The sequence below is a fragment of the Cinclus cinclus genome, chromosome 17 (assembly GCF_963662255.1).
Source record: "Cinclus cinclus chromosome 17, bCinCin1.1, whole genome shotgun sequence".
Classification (NCBI taxonomy): domain Eukaryota; kingdom Metazoa; phylum Chordata; class Aves; order Passeriformes; family Cinclidae; genus Cinclus; species Cinclus cinclus.
Genome location: NC_085062.1, coordinates 1,625,193 through 1,651,950, shown reverse-complemented (window position 1 = coordinate 1,651,950; position 26,758 = coordinate 1,625,193). Strand labels below are relative to the sequence as shown.

Below are 26,758 nucleotides of genomic sequence, written 5' to 3'. Positions count from 1 at the left end.
CCCTCGAGCAGAGGAATATCCTCCTCCCCTGCCATGTCTTCATGGGGATGTTCCTCAGGTGGGGAAGGGACCCTCAAGCTCTGCTGTGGAACGGTGGCCACCACAGTCCTCTCTGAAGCACGGCAGGTTTGCTCTTGGCAGAATAAACCACTGCTGAACAATGGAGCTAATGAAGAGATTTGAAGTGCATTTATCCTTTGAAATTGAGTCTAAATATAGTGCTGTGCAGTTCAATATCTGTCTCTTCAAGATATTTAGATCAAAAAACATACCCATTTTGAGACTTCTACTTTTTTTCCTTTCCTTTTTTTTTTTTTTTTTTGGTCTTTAAACCCAATGGCCTTACCCCGGGAATTTAAATTCCAGTTGAGGTCCTTTGGACTCATGAATCACTTGCAGTCACAAAGGCACCACAGTGCACTTGGGATGTGGGTAATTATGTTAGTGTTCAGCAGGGCAAAGTAGAGCCCAGCTCACCTCCCTCTTATTGTATCAGCTTTTGGTGCTGTCTTGGAAATAGTAATAATCGTCGTCGTAGTAGTAGTAATAATAATAAGAATAATAAAAGGGCTGCCACAAAAGCCATGGAATCTGACCCAATGCACACAGGCAAGAGAGGCTGGGGAAGCAGCAGCCCTTCCCAGGTGCTCCCCTGCCAAGTCTTTACAGTCCTCAGCCTTTTTTTGGATGAGCTGGGGCCATGATCAAGCAGTGGTTTCTTTTGTGAGACAGCTATATCCAGAAAGGCCATTCTCATACACTGAATAAAAATGGAAATTCGTCCCCAAACATCCACATTCATTTGTAAAACAGTTGAGAAATGAAAACTGTCAACACCTGAGACTGAGAGCCCATCTGGCCTCCTGAAAGAGCTCAATTTTCCCTTTGCTGGTCTGGGCCAGGTATATAAATGTGATGGGCAAAGCAGCAGCAGAGGTGCCTGGGCTCATTTCTGTTTGCATCCATCCACTGGAGATTTCTTTTTAAGGATTTGCTAGGCTCCTGAATTGTCATCTTACCATAAAAAGGGAAATAAATCCTTTTGTTTTCCCTGTGCTGCCATTCTCCCCAGATGTGTGCCAGAATTGTGAAGTTCTCTGCCTGTCGTGGTGAAGTTTGGAAATCAACTTAACCCGTGCCTGGCCGAGCACCCCTGTGAAATGAAATGCTGAAAATTTGTTCAGTTTGTTCATTAAATAAAACTAGTAGAGAAAAGGTCACATTCAAATGTGTTGTTTTCCAAGAGTGACATATGCTGTTGACTCACACAAATATGTCTCCTCTGGAGAGTGCCTCGTGTGAGAAATCTCAGAGCACTTCATCTTCAGTCCTTAATGAGAATTTTTCTTCTAGTAGACTCTGATCTTAATTCTCAAAAACCACAAAAGGCGTCAAACTATGCAAATCCAATATTTGATACGTTAACAACCAATGAGGCTGTAAGAGGGGGAGCAAAAATATAACCTGAGGAAATGAATTGTCTTCCTGGTGGTGTGCTTCCCCTGGCTGCTGTTTATTGCCATCCGTGTTACCTTGGTAGCAGTTTCTGATGCATCCCTGGATAATAACATGCACACACTAATATGACAAATGTGCAGAGTACTGGAGCATGTACGCTGCATGCAGGTGCAATCAGGTGTATTTCTTTTTTTTCCTTTTTCTTTCTGGTATTCTCGAGGCTGTAAACTCCTTAGAAGTAATTTGCTGACTCGTGTTGTCACAAGGGTGGTGTTTGTGTAGCATTGCCAGGAATTACCTTTGAGGGCTGTGTTCTGCTTCAGGGTGCAACAGGAGCAGGAATGGCGTTTCCCCTTTTATTTCAGTGGACAATTAGCAGCTGCTGTGGCATGTGGCAATTGTATTTTCTTTCCTCTGTCCTCTGTGTCAAGGAAAAAACCCCTGCGAGGTGATTTGTGCTCAAGTCTTTGCTGTGCAGGGTGTGTAAGGGATGACTTGGATATCCCAATTATTTTCCTCCTTTTGGACAGTCTTTTGAAAGATGCTCTCAATTGCAACACCTCATGGTGTTGCAATACTTTGTTTCAGCAAAAAAATGCACAACTGTTTCCTCACATCAATGTGTGGAGCCAGGCCCTGAATGGAGGGATGGGGGCTTGAGAAGGTGGATTTATCATAGTGAGTATGAGGACTAAATGAAGCTGAAAGGTTTAAAATCCTGACCCAAATCAATTTTTCTTCCTGTCGAGACAGTTCCCCTCTCCTAGCAGAGGAGATTGCCATGTCAGCTGGGCAATTTAGAGCTGTCTCAGGTGGTGCTGTCAGGCTTGTCCCACATGGAGCCCATTTCGTGTCACAGGGATGCTTTGAAGGTTCCATGTTGTATTTCTAGTGCTCTGCCAAGTTCAACAAAAAGTAGTTGCAGCACGTGAATGGCAAAAGGCATCACAAAAGCAAAACCCCATTTCTAGCATGTGTATAATTCCAGTTGGGTATTTATTTGTGCTCAGTAGGAAATGCCTCTCCTTGGTACCCACCATGAGCCATTCCCTCCTGGCAGGAGGGGCTCCCTACATCTATCCTGTATATCCTGGGTTATTTTGTGATGTCACTCACAAGGACAGTGTTAAATAATGGAGTTGGTGCTTTCCTCACGTTGTTTCTCCAGCCTGATTTGGATTCCTCAGTTTGCACAGGTCTCTGATCTGCCACCTGCATATTTCTTGTGTTTAGTTTATTCCCAGTTTGAGTCAAGGAAAAATGCAGAGTTGTGTGTCTCCAGTGTAAATGAGCATTGGGTAGAGATTGCCTTCTGGGATTGGTTAGGGATTAGTGGCTATATTGGGAGCTTTAAGAGCTAGTTTCCTTTAAAAAAAAATCATATAAAAATTTGGATTTTCTGATGGAAAATTTTATGGGAAGCAGAGAAAATAATAAATCTGCCAGGCTCCGCTCAGGAAAGATTTTTTTTTTTTTTCCCCTGCACTCAAATATGGCAAAGTTTAGCTGCTGGCATTTCTCAGAATGAGTGCATAAGGGCTGGATCTTCAAAAGCTTGTCTAGCTCTGGAAGTCAAGCTCAATCCTGCAGGATGCTGATTTCCTTTGCTTTGCTACCAGAGGATCCTTGCAATGTCTTCATGGATGCACAAATGCTCAGTGCCTCCAACTTCAACCAGAATTTTTCAGGCTGGGTTTTTTTTTTTTTTTTTTTGCTCCCATTGTGGGAAATGAGAGGCAGCTTGGAGCTGAGTGAGGAGGCAGAACGTGCCCAGATTTTGGCTTTCAGGGACATTATTTCCTGCGGAGGCCTGAGGGCACCACTGTGCTCTGGTGGATATTTTAGGTAGAACCCAGCTGTTTTCTGTGGGTGGCACTGGATGGGAATCTTTGGGTATTTGATTGCAAGATGCTTTAGCTTGCTGCTCTTGTGGAGATATGAAATTCTGTTGAAATGCTGACAAATTAATGACTTGGAAAACAAGCTTTCATAATGAAAATGTCAGAGTTTGGAGACCTGCTTGGTGGCTCGGGAGAGTCTTGTGGTTTTTTTCCATTGATTATGAAGGTGCTGGAATTTGGAGCTTTCCTCTGCAGTATTTTATGGCACTTTATATACTTGGCATAACAAATCAGGTCAGTGCCTTTACTATCTGCTTGTGCAACACGTAACTCCTTGGAACTGGAGGGCAACATTTAAAATTTGCACAGAAATTGGAATTTAGCTGCGAGGATTTGAGACACTTATTTTGCTTGGATTATGCTCCTGTTTATCAGCATTGGAAGGTATTTGAGAGACCTAAAAATTGAATTCTAGGTTTTGCATTAAAAAAAAAAAAATCTGTTAGAATGAGTTTCTCTTTGGGGAAGTTGGATATTGAGTATAGATCTGACTCTCCCGTGTCTGCAGAAAGAGGATAAAGGATAAACTAAGCTTATTCTTAAAAGGTACACAATAGAAAAGGAAATAAGAGGTTTTTTTTTTTTAAAAAAGTCTGTTAGACTGCTTTGAATCAACAACACTGAACTGGGAACTGCTGAAACTTTTTAGAACAGATTGTGATTGCTTTCTTTTTATTTCTGTAAAAACTAAAACTTAAATAAAAAAGAGAGGAAAAAGTAGCCACAAATGAAAACACTGAGTCAACTGTTAACTATCATTTTCGATTAAACCCTTTAGTGAGGAGCCTGTGGGAGTTGGCTTGAAGAAGGATATTATTATTACATTGCTTTATAACAATGCAATTTTTAACCACAGAATCTGTTCTTTAGGCATTAAATACTGGGGAGAGCAAAGAAAATGAAGATTCTGAGTTACATAAAGCTGATGAAAATACATTTATGGGATGATCTTTCTCTGCTGGTGAGAGAGTAAATGCTAATTTACTCTTGCTGTCCAAACTGAGCTGGAGTAACAGGCACACCTATGGTGAATGTTATGACCTTTGTGTTGTGCTGCTGTGCTCCCTCCCAGAGCTGGTAGCATTTTGTGGATCAACAAAGTACTTTCCATTTACATAAAGTCTTTTCAACTCCTCTCTTGAATATGTGATTCACTTTGGAGATGTGCAGTTGTCTTGCAGAGCCGTGGCTGTTTCACTTAGTAATGTGTTTTGAGATCTTTGATTCTGGAAGATGCTATCAAACGCTATGATGTCTGGTATTTTAATTTTATGTTCTTCTCTATACAGTCCTGAAGCCTAATGTATCTTCTATTCTGCTAGAGGGAACTGGCTTCTTTTTAAGGTTTTACAGGCTGTTTCTGTTGTGCAGTGGAATTCAAATTGGGAATTACTCCATTGTATTCAGAAGAGAAAATCTTGTGTTAGGATGGAAAGCTGGGCAAGGCTCAGTGGCAATAAAGCCATGAGGGAACCAGGTCCTTGGCAGTTAGGCACCTGCTGTAAGGTCCTTTGCATACTGATTTTAGCAGGGATTCTCATTCTGGGTCTTAAAGAATGCAGATAATTTGGTGTTCTTTCTAAACCAGAAGGTTTCTCTTCAGTCCTTTTCTGCCGTTCCTGGGGAACGAAGTGGTTCAGACCTTGGCTTGGCTTTGCAATGAACAGGAAGGGCTGGTTACGCTCTGTGCTCAGAGCCCTGGTGCTTGATGCCAACCTTCAGGGTGATGGATATGTGCCTGACACCTGCATTGATGAATATTGATCTTGGAAAACCGATGAGGGACGCGGGCTTGAGCGGTCCGTGTGCATGGACTCAGCTGCAGTCTTATCTCAGTTTAATTGATTATTGAGGGCTTCTCTGGCTTGCAAGGCAGAACAAGTTCTTATTAGATTTGGTCTTTAATGGCAGTGCAGATACCTGAGGGCAGAACTGCGGTGTGACAGCCTCTGGATGTTTGCTGGCTCCTCCCTTCCCTCCTGAATGCTGCTCAAGGTGGCTGTCAAGTCCACAGGCTTTCCTAATGAAATGTAGAAACTGTAAATCTTTTTAATTTTTTTCCACTCTGTTCTCTTTATCTCCTAGTAATTGTCCCCCTTAGGATTGGCTGCATTTTATGAAAGGATTTTTTTATTGTTGCACACTTACGTTCAAAAAGACACATTCATCCTGGGCATAAATCTTGTGCTGGGGAGGTCAGCAAAGACCTTGGCACTGCTGCTGGGGGGGCTCGTTTTGGAGCCTTGGTGGTGAGGATGTGCTATGTGCCAGGTCTGCCTCCCACCTCATGTGAAAATTTGTGCCTGGCTGCTCACAGCTGATTTTTAACCTCTCACCTGCCCTGAGAAGTATGGATGTGCTCGCATGGAATGGAAGCAGCAACATGAAAAAAAAATTAAGCTCCAATAAGATATTTAAGCACCTAAGCCCTGTTATGATCTTTAGCAAGCGTGTTTTGGTGCAGCCAAACTTATAATATTTGACCAGAGTTGCACAGGAGCCTGTTGATATCCAGCTTGGGTTTTCCAGCCCCAAAGCCAGTTCCTCACTGTTGCACATTGGATGTGCAGCAGGGTGGGTGCTGGCTGAGCTTTGCTCCTTAAAGCTGGAGTAGCTCTGTGGAATTTGTACAAACCTTTCTGTGTCTCTGACTTGTCTGGATTTAGTCTGGATGGACTGAACACACGAACAGCTGAATGAATTTAGCTGGGTCAAATTTTCAAGGAGAGGGATGGGCTTGAGTATGGAAATCAGAGCTGTTCTACCAGTTTTGATAGGTTTAAAGAGCCTGCAGTCTCTGGAGTCTTGCTTTTGTTGAGTATATCCTACCTGTTGTCAGGCAATCTAGCCTTGTTTTAATACAGAGCTCCGTGCTGTAACTCCACAGCAAGAGAAAACTGAAAAAAAAAAAAAAAAAATTGGCTTTCATGAAGCCTGCAGAGTGACTGAGTTGCTACGGGTCTTCTTTTGCAAAGTTACAGCAGTGATAGGTAGAAAAGTCCTTTTCAACTCCTCCTGTGCTTCATTCAGAAAAGCTACTAATGTTGCTTTTTTTAAAGAGTTTTTACACTGGTGTCCAGCACTGACCTAAAGTTTGGACTGCCAGCCATGGGAAAGAATATTTATTTAAGAAGTCACCACCATCCTGAAATCCTTTTGGTCTTAAGGAAAAAAATGTGCAGAATGGAAATTAAATGCTGCAGAGGTAAACAGAAATTTAATAAGATTCTATAGGAATTCCTGTACAAACCTAAGGAGTTTAATAGAAAATGAGAGGTTATTTTTAATCATCCTCTGGAACTCTACAGCACGTTTTTAATTAAATTACGTAGGATGGATAGGAAAAAACCTAAGGAAAGATGACTAATTTCCTATTAACCTTCATTCAACTTTTTCATAAAATGAATTAAGTTAATGAGTCAAATCTATTTGTGTCGTCTTGGTGAAAGCTCATATTTACAAAGTTTAAACTGTCTCCAATATTTCCGGTCAGTCCTGTCCTTCCACCCCTCATTTGGTTATTCCCTGTCCCAATGTGGTCACTCAATAGGAAGATGAATATGTGTGAAACATGAGACTGGAGGATACCAAGCCATGCTCAACCTTTGATATATTGTGGAACCATGAGGGCTTTTAGCTTTTTTTTCCCCCTTTTTCCTGATTTGTATGATTCTCCTGGGGAAGAGGAGAATTCCTGAATTCCAGGTTCATCCTGAATGGTTTGAAATGGGTGTCTAAAAAGAATGACCTAGGTTCTGACCATCATCAGCTCAAGAGTGGGGCCATATGGACCCTATGGTTTTGTTTTTCTTTTTTTACTTTTTGTGGCCTTGTTGGATTTGATTTGCTGGGCTGCTTTAGTAACTGTAAAACACAGTAATTAAGGAAAACTTGAGGAAGTCATCAACCTTTAGGACACTGATAATTTTTTGCTAGGCTGGGTAATGATCACACTCACATGGGCCATTGGTCTCTTAAATGAAATTTCATCCTATGTTTTGAAAAAAATTCTTTGACGTTTCCTTTAGTATGAGAGAAACCAAGACCACAAATACCCCCTTGAAAACAGCTTTATTAATTAATCCCACGTGGCTCATCAATGTTGCTGGTGTCTCCATTAGTCACATGCAGAAATAAAGACAAATGGCTCTTGTTAATAGCCCGAGGAATGCATAAATCTTGCTTGTTTATGGAAGAAGGCAACACAAGGAGACATTATGTTACAAGGCTTTTTCGATTGATGGCCTCGCTGCCTCTGCTGGCACAGATTTAGGTCAGAATTGTGGTGAAGGGTGCAGTGTTCTGGTTTTATTTGCATTACCCAGAGATATTCCCTGCTGCTGCTGGGGTGGGAAATGCCTCTGCCATGGGATGGGGGCTGGACGAGGCAGCTGGGAATCTCTCTGCTGGTCATCCTTGTGGTGTGGGGAGTTTGGAGCTTCTGTCCATGGCAGGAGTGGGAAGGGACTCCTGTGCTGGCTGGGTGATTCCCCTTTGCTGTGGGTCTCAGCCTGATGCCCTGCAAAACATCACAGAGAAGCAGTTCTGGTAGAAAGGCATCTCATCCTCTGGCCTTCCCACTTCTCCTCTTCTTCATGGCCTGTGCCTTCCTGCATCCTGCAGCTCATTTAATCTCACACAGGCTGTATCTCATGCCACTGTAGAAATGTCAGCTGGGAGGATCTTCTGGAGGCTTCCAGCCTCCTGCTGGGGGCAGGACAGCTGCCCACACGAGCACTGGTATTGCTGAATCCCGTGGCAAAGCCTCCTCCCCTGGGACTGGGATTCATCCCTTCCCTGGGACCTGTTCCTCTGCTCTCTGAGGGATAAACCTTCCTGAGCCCTAGATTAACTCTTCCAAGCTGTAACTTGGGCCATTACTGCAGTTTTCCTGACAGATCCCCTTTTGGGATCCCTCTATCTGTTATTTACTGCACTCAAATTGAGCTGATTCTGCTCCCTTTGGTCCTTGCTGCCCTGTTACCACCTTTCCTCCAGCCTGCTGAGGTTCCCCCAGTCCAACAGGGTCACCAGTGCATCATTTCCTAAAAATATCTCGGGTTTTCAGCCAGCTGTCACAGCTCACACCTCTCTTTGCCCTTCCATTGCAGCCCTGCTCATCTCTCATTCCTTGTCTTAGGAGAGCAGTGGTCCCCTTGCTGGGAGGAGCTGCCTGAGGATGCTCACGATGGCTGTGTTCATCATCTTACCACAAGGATGGATTTTTCTAAAAGGCTGCAGATGGGTACTTTTGAAAACTCGTTTGGTTGTCTGTCTAAGAAAATTTAGTTTTAATTTTTCTTCATGACTGAGCAGTGCTTTATGGAGTCAGACCTCCTGGAAATCTGTCATGCACTGGGAAGGGACTGTGGCTGCTCAAGTCATTACTCGTTCCCCAAACAGTGCAGGAAGGAATTTCCTCTTAATTTTGAAGTAGAGGAACAAGCACTCTGTGTGGCTTGTTTTAACAGTTGATGTAATTAATTCTGCTCTTTTAGCTGGGGGTTTGCTATATTTATCAGCCCTGGACTTGCGTACTGCTGTAGTAACAGCTCTGGGGCAGACCTCCTGTTCCTCCCAGTCCCGAGTGTGAGGTGCAGCTCTAATTATATTTACAGTTAATTCACAGTTCAGTGAGCGGAGCTTGGGGCCAGTTTCACAAGTGCTTCACTCTGTTATCAAACTGCTAATAAATATGGGGAGCCGTTGTGAGAGAACACAGGCACCAAAACCCTAACAAGAGTGAGAATTTGTGTGCTGTAAACCCCATGCTCCAGCAGCTGATGAAAAGCTGAGCCCCACAGAAGGAGCACACAGGATATCTCAGAGCATCAATCACATGGATGGTTATTTTACTGCAACACGATTTAATTGGTGTGTAGGCTTTGCTGCTCCCTTTTGAATGTTTAATGGTTTCTGAGGTGTTTGGACAGAGGAGAGCAGGAGATTCTCTTGTGTTTTCAGTTATCAGACTGTGATCAAGACAGGTGTTTTCAGTTCTGCACAGTGGCTGGGCTTTGAATTTCAGCGGCGCTTCCTCTCTGCGTGTCTCAATTCTCCAGTCGTAAAGCAGAGATAATGTTTGCAAAGTTAGGCTGCTGTCCTAAGTCCTGCCTGGCTGCCTCCAAGCCAGACTGAGGACACTCCTGCAGCTGCTGTCTCTGCTGCTGTCTGGCCCAGGGCACTCCAGCTGGCTTCCCATGCCAGACAGGCTCCACACAGACAGTGCTGGGCTGGGCAGCAGGGCCAGGGGATGCCACCAGTCCTCCCTCAAAGTTGTTTTGTTAAATTGTGCTTAGCCAGCTCCACACTGGGAACTTCTCTGCCCTGTGCTCAGTTTGCCTCTGGATCTGTGTCAGTTCCAGCCCTGAGCTGGTTCTGCTGCCCCATGGGTGTCCCTGTGGTCAGACAGGGGCTCTGGGAGGGGAATATCTCATAATTTCTCTCTTCTTTCCTGTAGTTGCCTCTGGGCATAGCAGCACCCCACTTGGAAGCTGATTTTGTGCAACTGTTTTCAAAGCTAACTGTAGGAACAAGGGGAGAAGAGGTGGTTGGGATGGTGGAAAACTTCTGGGCACATCTGTCTTCCTTGTTGACTTAATCAGCTTTTATTTCAGCCCTCCCATCTCTGAGGACTGAGGTTTCTTCCTTCTTGCGTGTCCCCAGAGCTCTTGGTACATTTTTCCACTAGGTTTTCTCTTTTCCAGGCTCCATGGTTGGAGCTGCTGGGATTTCAGACCAAGCAATTCCAGCCTTGCCCATCAGTGGGAGCTTCCTCAGGGGGGTGCTTTTATTCCAAGTCCCTCTTATTGAAGGTGGGGTTAACTGTGAAATTTCACAGCAAACACCACAGCTGAGCCAGGTCACCAAACTGGTTCACTTTGGTGTGGAAATATTTCCAGGCTAATTGAGAATCCTGTGCACCAGTAAGGAGGAAGAAGGTTGTGGTACGGCCTGGCCTTTGGAAAAATCATGAATTATTGATTTGTCTGACTGGGATAGTTGATATATAACATGGCACTGTTTTGCCTTGCTTTCCTCCCAGGGATAGGCTGGGTATTGATTGGAAGATCATCTGTGTTTTCAAATGTCTTAGCCAGGCTCTAGGTGTTGAAGAGTTTTTCAGCGAGTACAACCAAATGTCAAAGTTATTTTGTGCATTAAGCCCTCTCCCTCAATTGAAAATTCCCTCCTGCCTTGACACTGTGGTATGGATGTCGATGTTTATATTTAACTTTATTTTTAGACTACTGGGCCAGATCAAAGTGAGAAATTGCACATAGGCAGTAGGCAAAAGCTGCCCATTAAGAGATATGGAAGTCGTGCAGCTTTTCTGCAGCAGAGCTATGCAGGAGGCTAAAACCCTGTGGTAACTTATTTTCCCCCAAATCCACTCCTGGCTGCTTAGAGTGAGCACATAATTTACATCAAATTGTGCAAAAAGTGAAGAAGAGCCCCCTCTGTCCCTGCTTTTTGCCTTCTCAGTTGAGTTCCATTTTCCTGCCCCTCCCGAGGCTGTTTGCCATTTCCTGGGAAGCTGAAGGTGGTGTGTCCACGTGCAGCAGGTCTGTGTGTCCCTGCTCATGTGTCCTGTGGTGATGGGGCTGGGGTTGCCCGCTGTGCAGAATTGTACACCAGGTAGTTTTCCTGCATTTTGGGGTTATTTTTGTCCCTCACTAATATACCAGCTGGCTTTGCTTGATAAAATACCAAGATCTAGTGGCGGGGAGGCACAAAACACTGAATTCACCTTATGAAAAATCAGTGCTCTGTGTTCATATTTCCATTCTGGTTGCCAGCCATAGGTTCTCTCCTAGTTTTTATCCAGTTATTATCTCTTGCACTTGTTTCAGGTTTGGATTGGAAGCAGAGTTTCAATGCCTTTGCCCTCTATATGCTGACAGAAAAAGGGTGGGTGCTGCAGGTGCTCTGCTGTCCCACTTCTGGAAGCACTGGCTGGTGGAGGTGTCCACCTGTGAGGAGCAGAGGGCAGAGCTGAAGCCAGAGCAGCTGCTGGTGGAGCTCTCTGGCTGCAGACAGCTGCTGGGACTGGCTGACATGTGTTATTTCCCCATGGACCAGCTCTGAGCAGCTGTCATAAGAAGTAGCAACCTTTTTTCCTCTCTTTCCATTTTTTTTTTCCTTTTCTTTCTTTTTCTCCCTGAGCCCACTCTAAAAGCAGATCATTATAAGTCTCCAAAAGGATGGGGCTGGTATCAAGTGTATCACTAATTATAATTAGCTGTTACAGCAGGAATTATATTGGGAAGGCAAACCCTGAGCCACTGAGTCCTCACTATTATTTAAACACTTTAGGTGCTTATGTTGCTCTTGAGAGTCAGACTTGAGCTCTTAAATCACTTTGAATCCTTTGGAACAAAACAGTTATTGGAGCTGGGGGCTTTTTTACAAGACCTTGTGTACATGAGGTTTCCCTGTGATGCACAGAGGTATTTGTAGAGTTGTAGTAGATATATTTTAGTGGGAGAGACATGGCAGTGATTAATAACTTGGTCAGCCCATGCTGGCCCTTCCACTTGGAAGGCAGAGAATAGAAGATGCTGTGCAGAGAAACACAATTCCTCAGGGGATGCTGGGCTGGACAGAACACCACGTAAAGGTGTAATAATGCTGCTTAACTGAGGGGTTTATGTAACTGCAAATAACAGTGGTGCAGTTGCATGAAAGCCTTTGTAAAAGCTGAGACTGAGTGTTCTTCCCTGACTGCACCGGTTTAAGCGCAGGTTTAAGCTGAGTTCTTTGAGAAGATCAAGACCCCAATTGCAGAGCACCGGGAGTGCCCTCACGTTGTTCCAGGTGACATGTGGGGACAGTGAGCAGCTGTGTGAGTGCTGGAGGCTCCTCAGCAGCCTCTGCCCCAGCAGCCTCTGCCCCAGAGAAAACCCATGGCACAGGAGAGCTGTGCATCAGAATTGCAGAGAACATGGGTAATGTCAGGGACTGTGGCCTCTATCAGTAGGTAGCAATTAAGGGGTTTCAAGATCATTAATGCATAATTAATCTTAATCTTTCTACTGCAGTGTGTGCTTAACAAACTAATACAGAAGCAGGGATCCGTGGCCTCGTTTTGACACTTCAGGTAATAGAAGCCAGCAATAAACTTGTTCAGTGCATACTTCTGGTTTTCCTTGTAAGTAAATTCTGAGCTCAAACAATTAAAAATTACCTTAAAAATGATTCCCATTAGGAATAACACCAAGACTCATGAGACCACCAAATGAAATGCAGAGTTGTGTTTTGGGCTCTAGCCTGCAGTAGTTGTTTTCCTCTGAGCTGCTGATTGAAATGCAAGGTAGATATTTGAAAGGAAATACAGAACTTTTAATTTCTTGCTGATGTTTGTGAGCATTCCTGAGTTAGCACATCACCAGGAAACTGGCTAAAAAGAAGTGATTTCTTAGCAAATGAATTGTTAATTATTGAGCTCCTGTAAATTCCTGTAATTTTAAAATCGTGTTGGCAACGGATCAAAAGAACATGTGGTGCCACAGTGTTAAGAGTATTTTTATTTATATCTGATTCACAATTGTCTCCATGGCAATGTGAGAGATGAAGGCAGAGGAAAGAAATGAGTTATCACATTATTAAATGACCCAGTGGAAAAAAAAAATTAAGACATGTTAAGGATTAATTTTACATTATAGGGCTGCCTAGCAAACCATTATCATTATAGTTAAGGATTTGTTAGCATTTCTATTATAAACGTGTTTTTGAAGTGTTTATTACTTTCATTTTGCATCAGGATGCAACTTTGCATACAGGTTCTCTGAAAAAGGAAATCTAATTTTAAAATGCACCAAGTAGAGCAGTATATTAATTTTAGAACATTTTGGTGCTCTGTGTAGAGCAAGAGATTTCTCCACTCTAATAACTAAATAATGTTTTTTTTTTTCTTCAAAAAAGAAACCCCAGCCCCTCAATTAGAGAAACAGCCTTTATTAATTTTTTTTTTTTAGTAGAGTTTGGGGCAAATCAGTGTGTGGCTTTTATAGAGGTGAACACAGCCCAGCTCTTTGCAAATTGAGCTTTTTCTGCTCTGCTTTTGACAGAAGTATTGTCAGCAAATGTATGACTCAAATGGAACAAAGAACTGGTAAAAGTCTCTTGGAGGACAGAGGTTTTGTTTGTTTTGTGTGGGTTGGGGTTTTTTGCCCCTTGGCAGAAAGGGGGGAATGCTTTTCATTAGAGCACACGGTTTATGCAAAAATCCCCTGCTCTCGGTGGATTATTGCATAATGCACGATAGCATTTTCAAGCTTGGCTAACTGTAATTAGGAAGCTAAATGGAGGGAAAAAAGCAACAATTTTTGTTCTAAAGCCAAAGCTTTTTTGTGTCTTTCACCAGCCAGGGCGCTGGTTCCCCGGCAGGGAAAGGCCAGAGGTGCCATCACCTCTCAGCAAGGGGACAGCTCCCCATCCCTGGGATTTGAGGTATTTCATATTCTATTATCCCCAGGGTTTGGGGAGCTTTAGGTGCCCCAGAGGTGCAGTGCTGAGGGACAGTGTGTCAGCTGTGTGTGAGAGGTGCGAGCTGCCTGGAGGACAGAAAATGATGGACGTGGTACTGGGGTTTAAAACAGAGGGAAGAGTGGAGGGAGGGCTTTATGGAACAGTCCATTTATCTTGAATTCCCAGAAAAATCTGTGAGGCTCTGCAGGGCTGGCTTCTGTCCATCTCTGTTCAATATTTTCATTATCAATCTGGGTAATGGAATGGAGAGTAGGTTTGTTAAACTGACAGGTGATGTAAAGTCAGGAGAGACTGCAGATGCTTGGGGAAGAAGAACCAGAGCTCGCTCTTAAAATAATCTGGCCAGATTGAAATGGTGATCTGGAACAAGGGATGAAAGGGCCGAGTGATAGCCTGGGGCAAGGATTGCAGCAGAGCAGGCGAGGCACCACTTCAGGCAAAGGATCTGCTCTCAGCAGCACAAACATCAGCATGTCATGGATGACAAAAAGCCATTCTGCAGGGCTGTGTGCAGGGGAGACACTGGGGAAGGCTCAGCGGGACGTGGGACACTGTGGGAGACTGAGACCACTGACACCCCGACTGGGAGGGAGAGAGCACCTTCCCATCAGAGCTGACATCTGAAAGCAATTCAGGGAGTCTGGGTGGCTTGGGCTGAGAAGACACTGGGAGGAGCTTTGCTGCTCCAAGGAGATGCACTGGAAAGTCTGGGAACGCAGGGCCACTAAACCTTGTTTGGTAATTCCTCCAGAAGCTCTGCTGTCTGGCTGAGGTGTTTATGCAGAAGAAAAAAAGTCAGTAAAGCACTTTTATTTTGCAGCTCACCCACTTTTTAAACATCACTCTTCTGAACACTGGCCTAACTTGACTCTTCTTAGCTTTCATTCAACTTTAATTTTAAAAGAAGTTATTAACAGGGTAACAGCACTGAGCAGGATGGAGCTAGCTGAATTCCCTCTATGAAATGCTACTTTACTTGATTAAGTCCAATGACATCTTTGCATTCAGCTAACTAGCTCTCTGCAGGTGATAGAATAACTAATCAGAGTAAAAACATCAGATGAAATGAAATATAGACTGTAAACACCATTCTAATTAGTAGCTTTATGGGACTCTGTCAGTGAATGATCATGGAAGAGATTTCTTGTTTTCCATCTTGAGAATATTTGGGTATTAGTCATGGCTGAATGCCTGTTTGTGTCTTCCTAGCTGGGATTTAGGGTATTTTAATCCTGGTTCTCTGTGCAGGCCCTGCCTGTTAGGAAGTGCCAAAGCTGTCCTTGGCCTCACACTCACCTCTGGCTTTGTGTCATTCAAATGAAGTTGAAGGAGGTGGCCTGGGTTTGGTGGCCTGGGTTTGGTGGCCCCAGCCTCTCCTCACAGTGGCCCCCAGCTCCTGGGCACGGTTTCCCAGCACAGCAGTTTTATGGGCTTTATTTTGGGCACAGTTGATTCTTTCTCTCTCTTTGGAGCCAGCTCAGCCATCAGCTCCACTTTTGGAGCCAGCAGCCTTTGCTTTGGAAGTTCATCAAAGGTGATTTTCAGTAATTAACTTCCCAGCTTGGAAAACCAGAATTTCTTGACTGCAGAATTTTCTGCCTGTTATGTAAGCAGAAACATTTTTATACAAAATCCCCAAGCACTTGACATCTCTATCTGTATATATAGACAGGGAACAGGTGGCTGTGGCTGCACCCTGCATTTCAGAGCTAATGGCTCCTGAGCTGGGACAAGGTTGCACCTCTGAGAACCAAAGTGCTGTGGCAAACTTGGCAATCACCCCAAGGGGGTCTGGAAAGGATCCCTTGTGTTGGGGCCCAGATGCTCCCTGGTTGGGTGGGGCAGTGGGAGAGGGGCTTTGCTGGAACTGGGATGTACTGGGAGAGGGGCTGGGGTGGCTGATTGCTGGAGAGGTGGTAGAGCAGGGGGTGTTTTTTAAAGCCTTTCAGGAAGATGGAGAGGAGGAATGATTTCCATGACAACAATGCAGTTAGGGAGAGAAACGATGGGAAACGAGGGAATCTGAAGGGAAAGGTGTCACTGCCGTGAACCTGGAGGGGGCTTGGGGAGAGCAGGAGACTGAGCACAATCAAAACATTAAAACACAAAAGCATGATTATTGCTTGAGAAACAGCACTTTCCGAGGGAAATAGTGATGTGAAGCAAGCCCTTGATGAGGGCTGGCAGGGAAGGAGGAGGAGGAGGGCAGAATCCTGCCAGCTGGTACCTGGGCGTCACCACGCTTCCCCAGGAGCCTCTGGCCTTCAGTCCAGGCCTGATTTTGTCATATGTGCAAGTGAAACCATCCTCTCTGTTTCAGTGGACACGGCTGGAGTCCGTGTCTGAGTGTCCAGGCAGAGCACACGTGTGGACTCTGATTTTTTGGGCTTTTTCCTCTTGCCCTGAAGTCCTGTAGCTGTGCATGTGCCTTGCAGGTCCCAGCAATCTGGCTGTCCCTTCAAACTGCCACAAAGTCACTTTCTAACTGTTTTCTTTTCTTTTGTCACTCTTCATTGACTGATTTTCTTCCTGTATCCTTGTAGGCAGCTCCCCTTAATGCTGACTGAAAATGGCCTATCATCTCAAAATTGCTTGGACCTTGATTAGGATTGTTCTTCTTTTCAGGCACTATCATTTTGGGCGATATGCAGGCTGGGAGCCCTGGTTCTGGCACTGACATTGTCACAGTTTTCACAATTTAGAAAAGGCTACATGGTCTTAAGAAGCCCACCCTAAGACAATGCTGATTAACCAAAAAAACCCCAAACAACCCAGAAGCAAAATGTGAATAATATCTAAACTAAACTTTGCAAAAATGACATTCACTGAGCTATTTGAATTCTGTGCAGCCACAGCAGACTTGGAAGACACTTGGATGCATTTTCTAGCCATAAACCAAACAGGTTGTCAACTTGAGAGGTACTTGGTTATTGCTGATAAAAGACGTGGCCAGTAAAAGGTAGGAAGATACACTGGGAATAAATAACAGAGTCTATAAACAGTCGGGATTTGTTGTATGTCTTTGTAATGCAGTGTTTTTGCAGACAAGTGCACTGAAATTTCAACTTATCAGATTAAAACTAAACAAAAAAAAAAAAGTAAATAAATTCTGCTTGGGATGGGAGAGATAGTGTTGTGCAGGGTGATCACTCTCCTCCAGCAGCACCGTGGGTGTGTGTGAGCCTGAAGTGCTGCCAAGCTCCCAGAGCCCCGAGCTGCCAAGGGCTGAGCTGGCTCTGGCCAGGTCCCTGAGTTGCAGCCTGTGCCTGGGGACACCCCCAGAGCCCCCTGCCACTGGGGACACCCCTGCCAGCACAGGGACCAGGGCAGCAGCAGCTGCCTTGAGTTGGTGCTGGTGAGGTGTTGGTGCACTCAGAGCCTCCTTCCCAGGGCTGTGCTGGTGGCCCTGTGGCTGTGACGGTGTCACCTGGGGATGGATGGTGCGCCACAGGCAGCACTGATGGAGGAGCTGAGTCCCCTTGGCTTTTGGGAAGCCCAGATATCAGCTCTGCTTATAATTAGCATTGCCTCCCCCACGCAGCTCCCCAGGATCTGGCTGTCAGCAGCGCTGAACGCTGACGGTCATTAATTGTTTGTGCTGCAAGGATCCATGGGCGTAGAGACTGCCACTGAATTATGGATTAGGAATCCTTCACCGTGGATTTGGTGCGTGGTGCCAAGGAAATAGGTGCAGCCCACGCTGCCTTGGTCATCTCTGCTGCCTTGCTTTGCTCCCTGGGGTCTCACCTCAGCGTTCCTGGCTTGCAGCAGAGCCGAGAGGCTCCCTTGGAGGTGAAATGCAGGGCTGTGATTGGAGCTTGTGCTGTTGTGCAGAACAAGCAAAGAGCTGAGCTTGAGGCACCCCGAATCGTGCACCTGGGCTGGTGATGATGTTCTAGGCTTTTGCCTTGTCCCAGCTCTGGAGCTGAGCCCTGGTGCTCCCATCCCCAGTGTTGTACAGGGAACCCAAATTCCTGAAATTTTTTGATTGCTGACTTATATAACTGTCAGGCTGGGGGGGGAGGTTGACGTGTGTTTTATTTTTAAATGTCACCTTATGTGAAATAATTATTCTGCCTTAACTGAGGAGCAAACATTGCCCTGTGATAGAGTGAAAGCCCTGGATTTGTGTTGGTTTTTCAGTGCAGTGTCTGCACATGATGGTGTCTGTCTTTTATTTGCACTTTGGCATGATCCAGCAGTATCTGAAATTAATGCCAGAGGGAGAAGTCAGTGCACAGCTCCCCTTTTTTATTTTTAACTGATATTTACACACAAGGAGGATTTCACAGACCCCTCTGTCTCAACCTTGCAGAAAATTATCTGCTCTGTAATGGTTGTCTGTGGAGAGCTGCAGAAGAGCCATGAAGCCACACATCCATTTGGAGGGGCTGGTAGGTAGAAAAGGATCTGTGCAGGTTCCTGCATGTGGGACATGAGTGTCTTCCTTGTTTGTAGCCCAAACCTTTTGGGGTAGAACAGAGAGGGAGGAGATGAGAACCAACTGACTCATGTTCAAAATGCTTTTCAGTGTCAATGGGAAAAGCAAGACTGTGGGCTTGAGGCATTGGGAATGACTGATGAAACACTTGGGCCTGACAATATATCCTGCTTTTCTTTTTTTAACAGATGGTCTAGCTTCTACTTTCTGACCTCTTTGTGTATTAGGATCCATCCATCTCACTGGTTCCTACTCTGTTGCTGTTCTGAGTTTAGTCCTGGGTCAAATAGTCCCAATAATGCTGGCAGGAGTGGAAGATAGGCAGGCAGAATGCACTGTCACATTCCCAAAGTACAGCTTACCCTGTTTTTCCAAGTGGTGGTGTTAAAAAGTTGGGTATGCTTTAAAAACATGCACTGTACTGAAGCCCCAGTTTAATTGCTGGTTACAGATGCTGCTTTTGATCCAAGCTAAACTTCTGAGCCAAGCTGAAGTTCTTACAGACAAGAGTTCGTGAAATTCTAAAGAGGAGGAAATCAGCATTAAAATAGCATTTGTAGAGAATCTTAAGCAAAATGTGCACTTTTCAGTGAAGGCCTTTGCATCATAAATTAGCAACATCTGTCCTCCTATTCTATATGTCATTTCCTCTCCAAATCCCATCCAGAATCTGCCATTTTTCAGAAGTATTCTTGGATACATTGAACTGAGGTTGAAGATGCTTCATAAAATATGCATAAGCACTTGTCACTTGGATAATGTTTCTTGGTATTTGCGACTTTCTGTATTTTAACAAATTAACCCTCCTGACATGACTGATGCCCATGAACATGGGCCAGTATCAGGATGAGCCTATCTTGGGCTCAGGAAATACTGTTGGAAATGGGCATTCAGTTGTGAGAAGTGGCTGCTCTTTTTGTTCAGTGCATAGTGGTGACTGGTGAGAAAAATTTGGAGTATGGCCTACAGATAAGCTCTGAGATAGCTGCATTTTCCAGAGATGACATAAAGGAGGATAACTTGTTTTCTTCCCCATTGCTGAGATGCTGCTGCTGTCCCAAAGGGCAGGTGAACTCCCTTGGTGGTTTCAGGTGCAGATTGTGCTTGAGTGTTGGTAGAGACATAGGGCTGGGAGGGAACACAAAGGGGTCACCTTGTGCATGCCCCTGTCCCAAGGAGATCTCAGCTCTACCTGTGAAATTCCTGACAGCCTGTCCTTGTGGCCTCCCCGTGATGAAGACCTTGTGGTGCTCCCAGGCAATCTATTCCAGTGTTTCACTGTTCAGCAGATAATATTGAAGAATAAAGTCCAATCTTGGAAAGCTTCTAAGTGTGAATGAAAACATATAAAAATCAATACTGTGCTTTACAAGGAGAAAATAGGTGTGCGATGACACAGGAAAGATACCAGGCAGATTTAATGCCTGATCCAGGAGACCTTACCCAAGCAGAAATTTTATTTTATTCCTAAATTATTTTACTTCTTCTTTATGAATTTAATGGCCACTTGCATCTGGTAGTGGTGTACCCTGAGCTTTGGGCATGGACTGATTGACCTCTGTCTGTTTGTTATGAAACCACCAGGCTGAGTATTCGTGTGGGATGGAGCTGGCATCACCCTGGAGCTGAGCAGGACAGAGACTGTGCGTCCTCAGTCCCTGCAGAGATGGGTTTTCTCTGTGCCCACTGAATCCCTGTGTTTCCCTGTACCCTCAGGTGTGCCCAGGCTTTGCTGGCCTCTGTTCTGCAGGTGGAAGTGGCTCAGAGGTTTCTTTCTGCTTCCCTGGTCCTTTGGCCATGCAGCACTAAGCAGACGTGATCAGGAATTAACCTGGCAGGAGGGAGAAGCCAGCTCTGAGCTCCACTGAAAAAAAAAAACAAAAACCAGGCTTTGCTTTTTGGAAAACGTGTTGCAACTACTGTAAATCACAGAAAAGGAGGCAGAAAACATGAAGTGTGTAATGAATGAGACACCAGCCACTGAAAGGTCAGCGGCTTCACGCACAGGAGTAACGCGCATAAAAAATTAATGAGGCTCTCTAATTAGTTTGTTGTGGTGGAATTTTATTAACGAGACACAATCGATTTCTGGTTTATGCTAAAAACATAATGGAGTGCAGTGAAAGCTGGTCTTCACAAATTCCTGGTTCTCATTGATAAAATGACAAGAGCTGAAGTCGGTGTGGGCTGTGCCGTGGGAGGCAGCACAGGCACAGTCCCAGAGTTGGGAATTGCACGAGGCTGTGGCAGGGCAGGAATTGCACCTTCACTGCCCCTTCCCACTGCTGCTCCCCTCTCAGCACCCCCATGCTCATCCTGGGCCCTGGTGCTGTCAGCAACCCGAATTCCTGGGACTCTCTTCCCTGCTGTTGTGGGATATCTTGTATTCAGAAGGTGAAGCTCAGCTTATTTCCTTCTTGCTTAAGGAAAATTAACTTGTTTGGGTCTTTGTTGCTAGCTGTATATGCTGGAAACATTTTGATTAAACACTGAGGAAAGAATAAGATAAGGCTGTTGATTAGTTAGAATTGAACTTTTTCCTTTTATTCCTACACATAAAAGAAGAAAAAAAAAAAAAGAAAGACATTTCTGTTTGTATTGTGGTCTATGTAATTAACTGCATGAATAAACATACAGCATTTCTGAAAACTAATACTCCTGAAAAAACCTCAAACACATTCTGTTTAAAATATTATCATCTCTGGTGAATCCTGCTGTTACTGATGTTCAGACAACGGGCCTCTAAGGCAGGAGTGTTACAGGGAAAACAGGGTGAGCCCTAGGTCTGTACTGGTGTAAATAAACTGGTTGGGACAAAAACCTGCTTACCTGTCAGGTACCCAAGTCAACTTCTGCACTGCTCCTGGTATGGAGAGACAAACCCCCAAAAATTCAGCTATGAGCCAAGAAGAAGAGGAGGAAGGGCCATCCTCCATTCCAGGTAAATGCAGTTTCTCTGGACATGTGCTCCCTGGCATGTGGACCTTGCCTTTCTGTGTGGAAGTGCTTTAAATTTGATGGTAAATGCGAAGAACACACATGATCTCTTCCTGTGCAACCTTGTACCTCAGTCAGGATGTGGTTATGCACGAAAGTGCTCTGATTTTCCTGAGAATGGATGTGCCAGGAGCAGAGGGGAGCTTTGTGGAGTCCCTCTCTGTATGAATCCTTTATGCTGCACGGTTTTCTTCTCCATAACTTCCTTGGAACTTGAGAATCCATTTGGTTGCAGCCTTTGGGAAGCCTTGCTGGCTGCCCAGCAGGCAGGTGCATTTTTCCCTGCTGTGGTTCAGGAAGACTTGTGCAGCATCCTGGCTTTTGAAAGCAGGTCACTGACAAGCCAAGTGCCACGCTGTGACAGGTGGTCACTGCTGAGGTTAAACCCAAGTTTTGCTGCGGTCTTGCATTAGCAACTTTGATTGACAAGTTCCCCCTCCTGAGCTAATTCACTCTCCATCTTCATGTCTGTGTCTGCCCAGGCTGGCACCGAGGGCCAGGAGAGTGACATCAAAAGGGAAGGCCTTTTACAGTTGGCTGCCTATAAATATTTGGCTCTAAGTTTCATCCATGGTGAGGTTCAAAGTGTGTTTAAAAGGGAAGGACTAGAATTTTTTTGCTTTTTTTAAACTAAGTCTTTATTTCCCTACTCTTTGTTGTGTTTTTCCAACCTTTCCAACCTAGGTTTTTATAACAATTATTGAAAATTGTTGCTCGTCGAAGAGACTTTAGTCAGATGGGGTCTGGTGATGGCATTTTCCACATCAGGCAACAAAGGATACTGGTCTGACCCCCCCTGCACAGAGCAGTATTTTCTTATGTTTGCAGTTCTTACACATTTTCTGTATGAGTAGAAGAACATTCCTTGAAGATTGGCCAGGAATAGATCTGGAATAGGCTGCCTTTGGGAGGCAGTGCTTCCTGTTGATTAATTTAACATCCCACCTTGGTGATCCAAATGCACTTGTTGTGTATGAGAGGATGGGTGAGTAAAGATGGCAAAATAAGATGTTTTGCCAGCAATTGAATTTGCAGTGCGAGATGCAGCCAGGGCTGTTATTCCATATCCGTGCCTGGAGAGACAGCAATGCCTGTGGCTCAAGCCTTGTTCCCATCCTCTCCCAGCAGGACAGCTCCTTCCTCTGGGCTGGAATGTGGTGGTGGGACAGTGTGGGTGCTGAGGGAGCCTGAATGTCCTCAGTGCATGGGGTGGCAGTGCAGAAATGGGGATGGTGTGGGTTTCTCTGCCTGGTCTTTCTTGTTTCCCTGTTTGGGGTCTTTCTTCTTGTCCTAAATTGGGTCTCATCTCTTTGCACCTGACTGACAGAGCAGTGCTGCTGTTCCTGAGGCTGAATACACCTTTGTCCCTGTGTCCTGATGGGACAAGATGCCCTCTCCTCTTGTCCCGTGCCTGATTTCTCACTCTGGCTGAGACCTGTGCTTGTTCCTCAGGGAGGAAGAGGGGACACACTCAGGCTCCTTGCCATGAGACCCAGATCTGCCAGAGCAAGGGTGGCGAGGTTGGCAGAGGACAGTCTCTACCTAACTGCCATGACATTCCTTATCAGTCAAATGTTGACTTTTATGCTCAGGCAGATGTTAAGGCCAGCAGATAAATATGCTGCCTGAGAAGTTATCTAAATAAATTTCCCAGATCAAGGCACGGTGCAGAAGAGCCAAGAATAATTAATCTCAGAGTGCTTGGGAGAAGCAGCTGTTCTCCTCAAGCAGGGGGAGAAGCAGGGGTAGAAGGGGAGGTGAGGAGGGTCCCAGGTAAACTGGTACAAGTAGTGCAGCTCTGGGGGACAATGCTGTGCTGGAGGGACCCTGGAGGCACGAAGGCTTTTCTACCTGATCCAACTGGGTTAAAGGCAAGACATCCTCATCCCAGAGGAGAAAGAAAAGTTTCAAAGTGTCTTTTAGCTTTTTGGACAAATCATTGATGGCTTGGGGTTTTTAAAGTGGAAATAGTGAGTTGTCAGTCTGTGTACAGTCAAGCTTCACTTCGGCTCCTGCCAGCTCCTCTTTGCTCACTGCTTTCCCCATCACTCTCTCCTGGACTGTTGCCTCCTGCTTTTCCTTGGGAGTGTTTTTCCTGCCTACTGCTGTCTCCCTTCTCCCTGTGCTGATTCACAAGGCCCAACCCGTCAGCCTTGAGGAGTACCTGAGCTCGGGCTCCGTGTTGTGCCTGTCTTGGCACGTTCCCCTGTGACGAGCATCCTGCTGCAGCTGGGCACCGTGGCCTCAGCATCACCCGTGGCTGTCCCAAAGGAGTGGGTCCCTTCCTTGGCACCCAAGTCAAGCCCACCTCAAGTGGCAGAAGTGGGGGGCACCTGCATTTCCTTTAGTCTCAGTGGGAGCTGCAGGTGTTCAGGCCCTTTTGAGAACAAGCAACTCTTTAAATGTGTGCGGAAAAGTTGGATTGGATTTCTTTTAAGTGTTGGCATTTGAGATTTCCGATCTTGCTGCTGTGTGTTTGTCTGTAGAAATAAATACATGGGACTTGGATGGGAGCAGTTTCCCACTGAGCCCGGGGGTGTCTGGTGTTCTGGATCCCAGCTCTGTGCCACTCACTGAAGGCTTGTTAATTCTGAGAACCGGGCTGGAGCAAAGATCTAGATTAATATTTGTCTGCTTCCCTTTGAAGATTCAACACCCTGTGTCATGTTAGTAGATTCCTGGCAGTGGCTTCTGATAGATATTTGAAATGCTGATGGTCCAAATGAGTTCTAATCCAAAGTCCTCATCCTGCAGGCGGAACTTTTAGCTCATAAATTCATTAATTGTCAGATCATGATCAAAATAATGACTTTTTACAATTTTCCCCATATCTATTCAACACTTGCTCTGGATTCGCACTTCTGATCCATTCTGGCTGTTGTCTGTATTTTAAATTCACATACTACAATCCAGTTCCTATCTGAGCTCTGAAGGAAAATACAGGACCAATTTTAATGACAATGTACAATTGTCCTGACATGTCCCAAAGCCTGGGGAAACCTGTCCATTAAAAAATAATGGAGTAGGAAGTCCTGGTGTAGAGTAAAGCCTTGAGTGAAATTCCACAGCTTCATGGACTGTTAATTCTTTATTAGGTTTTCCTAAGACTGAGATAAAAGGCATTTTATCTTTTTTAAGGTTTGCATTAACATGTCATTGAGTTTTATAGATACATTGATCTTCATTTGGCTAATCGAGAAAGGGTAATAGAAATGTGTGTTAAATGCCAGAGCAAAGATAACTCTGTAACACTTCAAATTTTTGTGTTATTTTTATTTATTAAGTTTTCTTCAGATACAGAACTGTGGTCACTGTCAAGTTTTGAAACTCCTCTCACTGTATATTTTTATTGGCTCTCCTGCCTAATTTTCTTTTTTTCCCCCCTTTTTTTACTGTCTTTGCTTTCAAGTTCATTTGGCAGTGAAGTTGATGTGTCTTCACTAAAAACCAACAGAGAGAATTGACAAGATTTTAAAAGATACTGTTGTGTCTGATGGGTTCTTGCCTCTCTTGGCTGAGAGTTTTCTTTTTACACTGTGTTCCAGTCTGAGATGGAGCAGTGAAGTGTGTCTTTGGATTCAGAGACAAAAGCTGAATCTGACCGATGTATTTTTTTTTTTTTCCTGCTGCCCACAAGCAAAAATTAAGGTCTGCAGTTTTCCAGAAAATTGCCCCAGGCCATGGACATGGCTGGGACAAGGGAGGTGGCACGTGGGGCACCTGGGAAGATAAAGACAGTTCTTTATCCCCTTCCCCTAACAGTGAAATCTGGGCTTGGTGGAAGTTGGAGGGACTTTGGAATCCAGGCAGGGCTTTCTCCGTGCTCTTTTTTGGGTCAGCAGCCCCCAGTAATCATCAGGTCCTTGCCTGGCTCCGGAGGCTGTGTCTTCTGCCAGGGGTTTCATTGTGCCTGTCTCCAGAGAACCAAATCCCTCACACCAGACTCACTGCATGCATTTAATAAGGAAGTCTCTGTGGATAAAACTTTATTAACAGCTGTCATTATTAATGATGATTGTGCAATGGTCAGTGCATTAGCCCTGTGTATGAAGGCACATGAGACGGAAACAAAATGAATTAACTTTTTTTTCCTTCTTTGTGTTGAAACTGCACATCTTCCATCAGTTCTGCGTGTGCATAAGGGAAGGCCAGGGGGAAGAATTGGATTTTTGTGGTTCTCTGCAGCTGGAGAGAGCTCAGCCCTGGCTTGGGTGCTTGTTCCCAGCCTCGTCACATCTCAAGGCACCTTGACAAGTAGGGAATGAGTGGAGCTGTGAATCAAACCCCCTGAGCAGCACTGTGGGATGATCACCTTCCCTGCTTGTCAGCTCTCAGGGGGGAACTCTTCCTCTCCTGCTGAAAGGCCTGCAGGGATTTCCCTGGCAGGGAATGGGCACAGGTCGGGTGCTTTCAGACATGGTCCCTTTTGTGTCCAGGGTTTATTCCAGCCTTTCCTTGCCAACCACTCTTGCCAAGGCGAAGCATCAGAGCAGCTCAGATCTTACATCTCATCCTCAGCTCCCAGTCCTGCAGCCTCCAGCAAATGCTTATTTTAGCACCAGCTGGCTCTGATCCCTTTGAACTCTCTGATATGAGATTAAATGTTAATTTATTACATATCATTATAGGATTATATGTTATCTCTAGGATAATGGAATCCAAATGTTAGAATAGCATGTTTGAGATTTAGTGCTTGTACACATTTTCCCTCCACTCAGGAAACAAGAATTGCTAAAGGCAGAAGACTGAACAAGAGGTGAATTAATCTCTCTGATCACAGCTAGCTGAGAGCTCAAGCTCTGGAAGAGTAAAACCGGAGGTTTATAATCTTTTTGCAGAGTTCAGAAGCAGAGGAGGAGTTAACGGAATTTCCTAAAAAATAAATAAGTATGAAGAAATTGTTATCTGCTTTGGCTGTCCTATGGGCAAAATCCCATGGATAAATTATGCAGTGAGAATTATGTACTTGGCTCTAGATATAAATGCCAGACAAAGCAGAGTGCTGAAGTGACCTGGATGCTGAATTTCTGCAGAATTTCATTCTCTAGGCTGTGGGTAGGTGAGCAGTACTGGATGTAATAAGATCTGACTTGAACTTGAATTGGCTCAAACTTGAACTGCAGTTGTGATGTTTCCACACAGGGGTTTAGAGGTGATGCCATGAAGCAGAAGGTGAACACGGCTCTTTTGCTGTCCCTGTCACTGCCCATGATGGCACTTTCAAATGGGCTGATGCTGAGCTGTGATGAGCTGCATTCTCAGCAAACACAAATGCTGTGCCCAGGCACGTTGGGCTGTGATAGTGATGTCCTGTGACTCTTCTTCAATTTTATAATTCCCCTGTCATTGAGAAAAGAATTAGATCCAGCTTTTTGCCTTCTCAGGCAATCTCAAATCTGGTCTAATTTACTCCTCTTGACTCTTGGAGAGTTTGAAAATGCTGTCAGCTAGTGCTCATTATCTTTTATTG

The 26,758-nt window shown here is 44.8% G+C and overlaps 1 protein-coding gene across 1 annotated transcript in view; it reads left to right on the top strand.

Moving 5' to 3' along the window:
* The window catches only part of TMEM132B (transmembrane protein 132B), a 214,303-nt gene that overhangs the window by 22,586 nt on the left and 164,959 nt on the right, over positions 1-26,758 (top strand). The window lies entirely within an intron of this gene.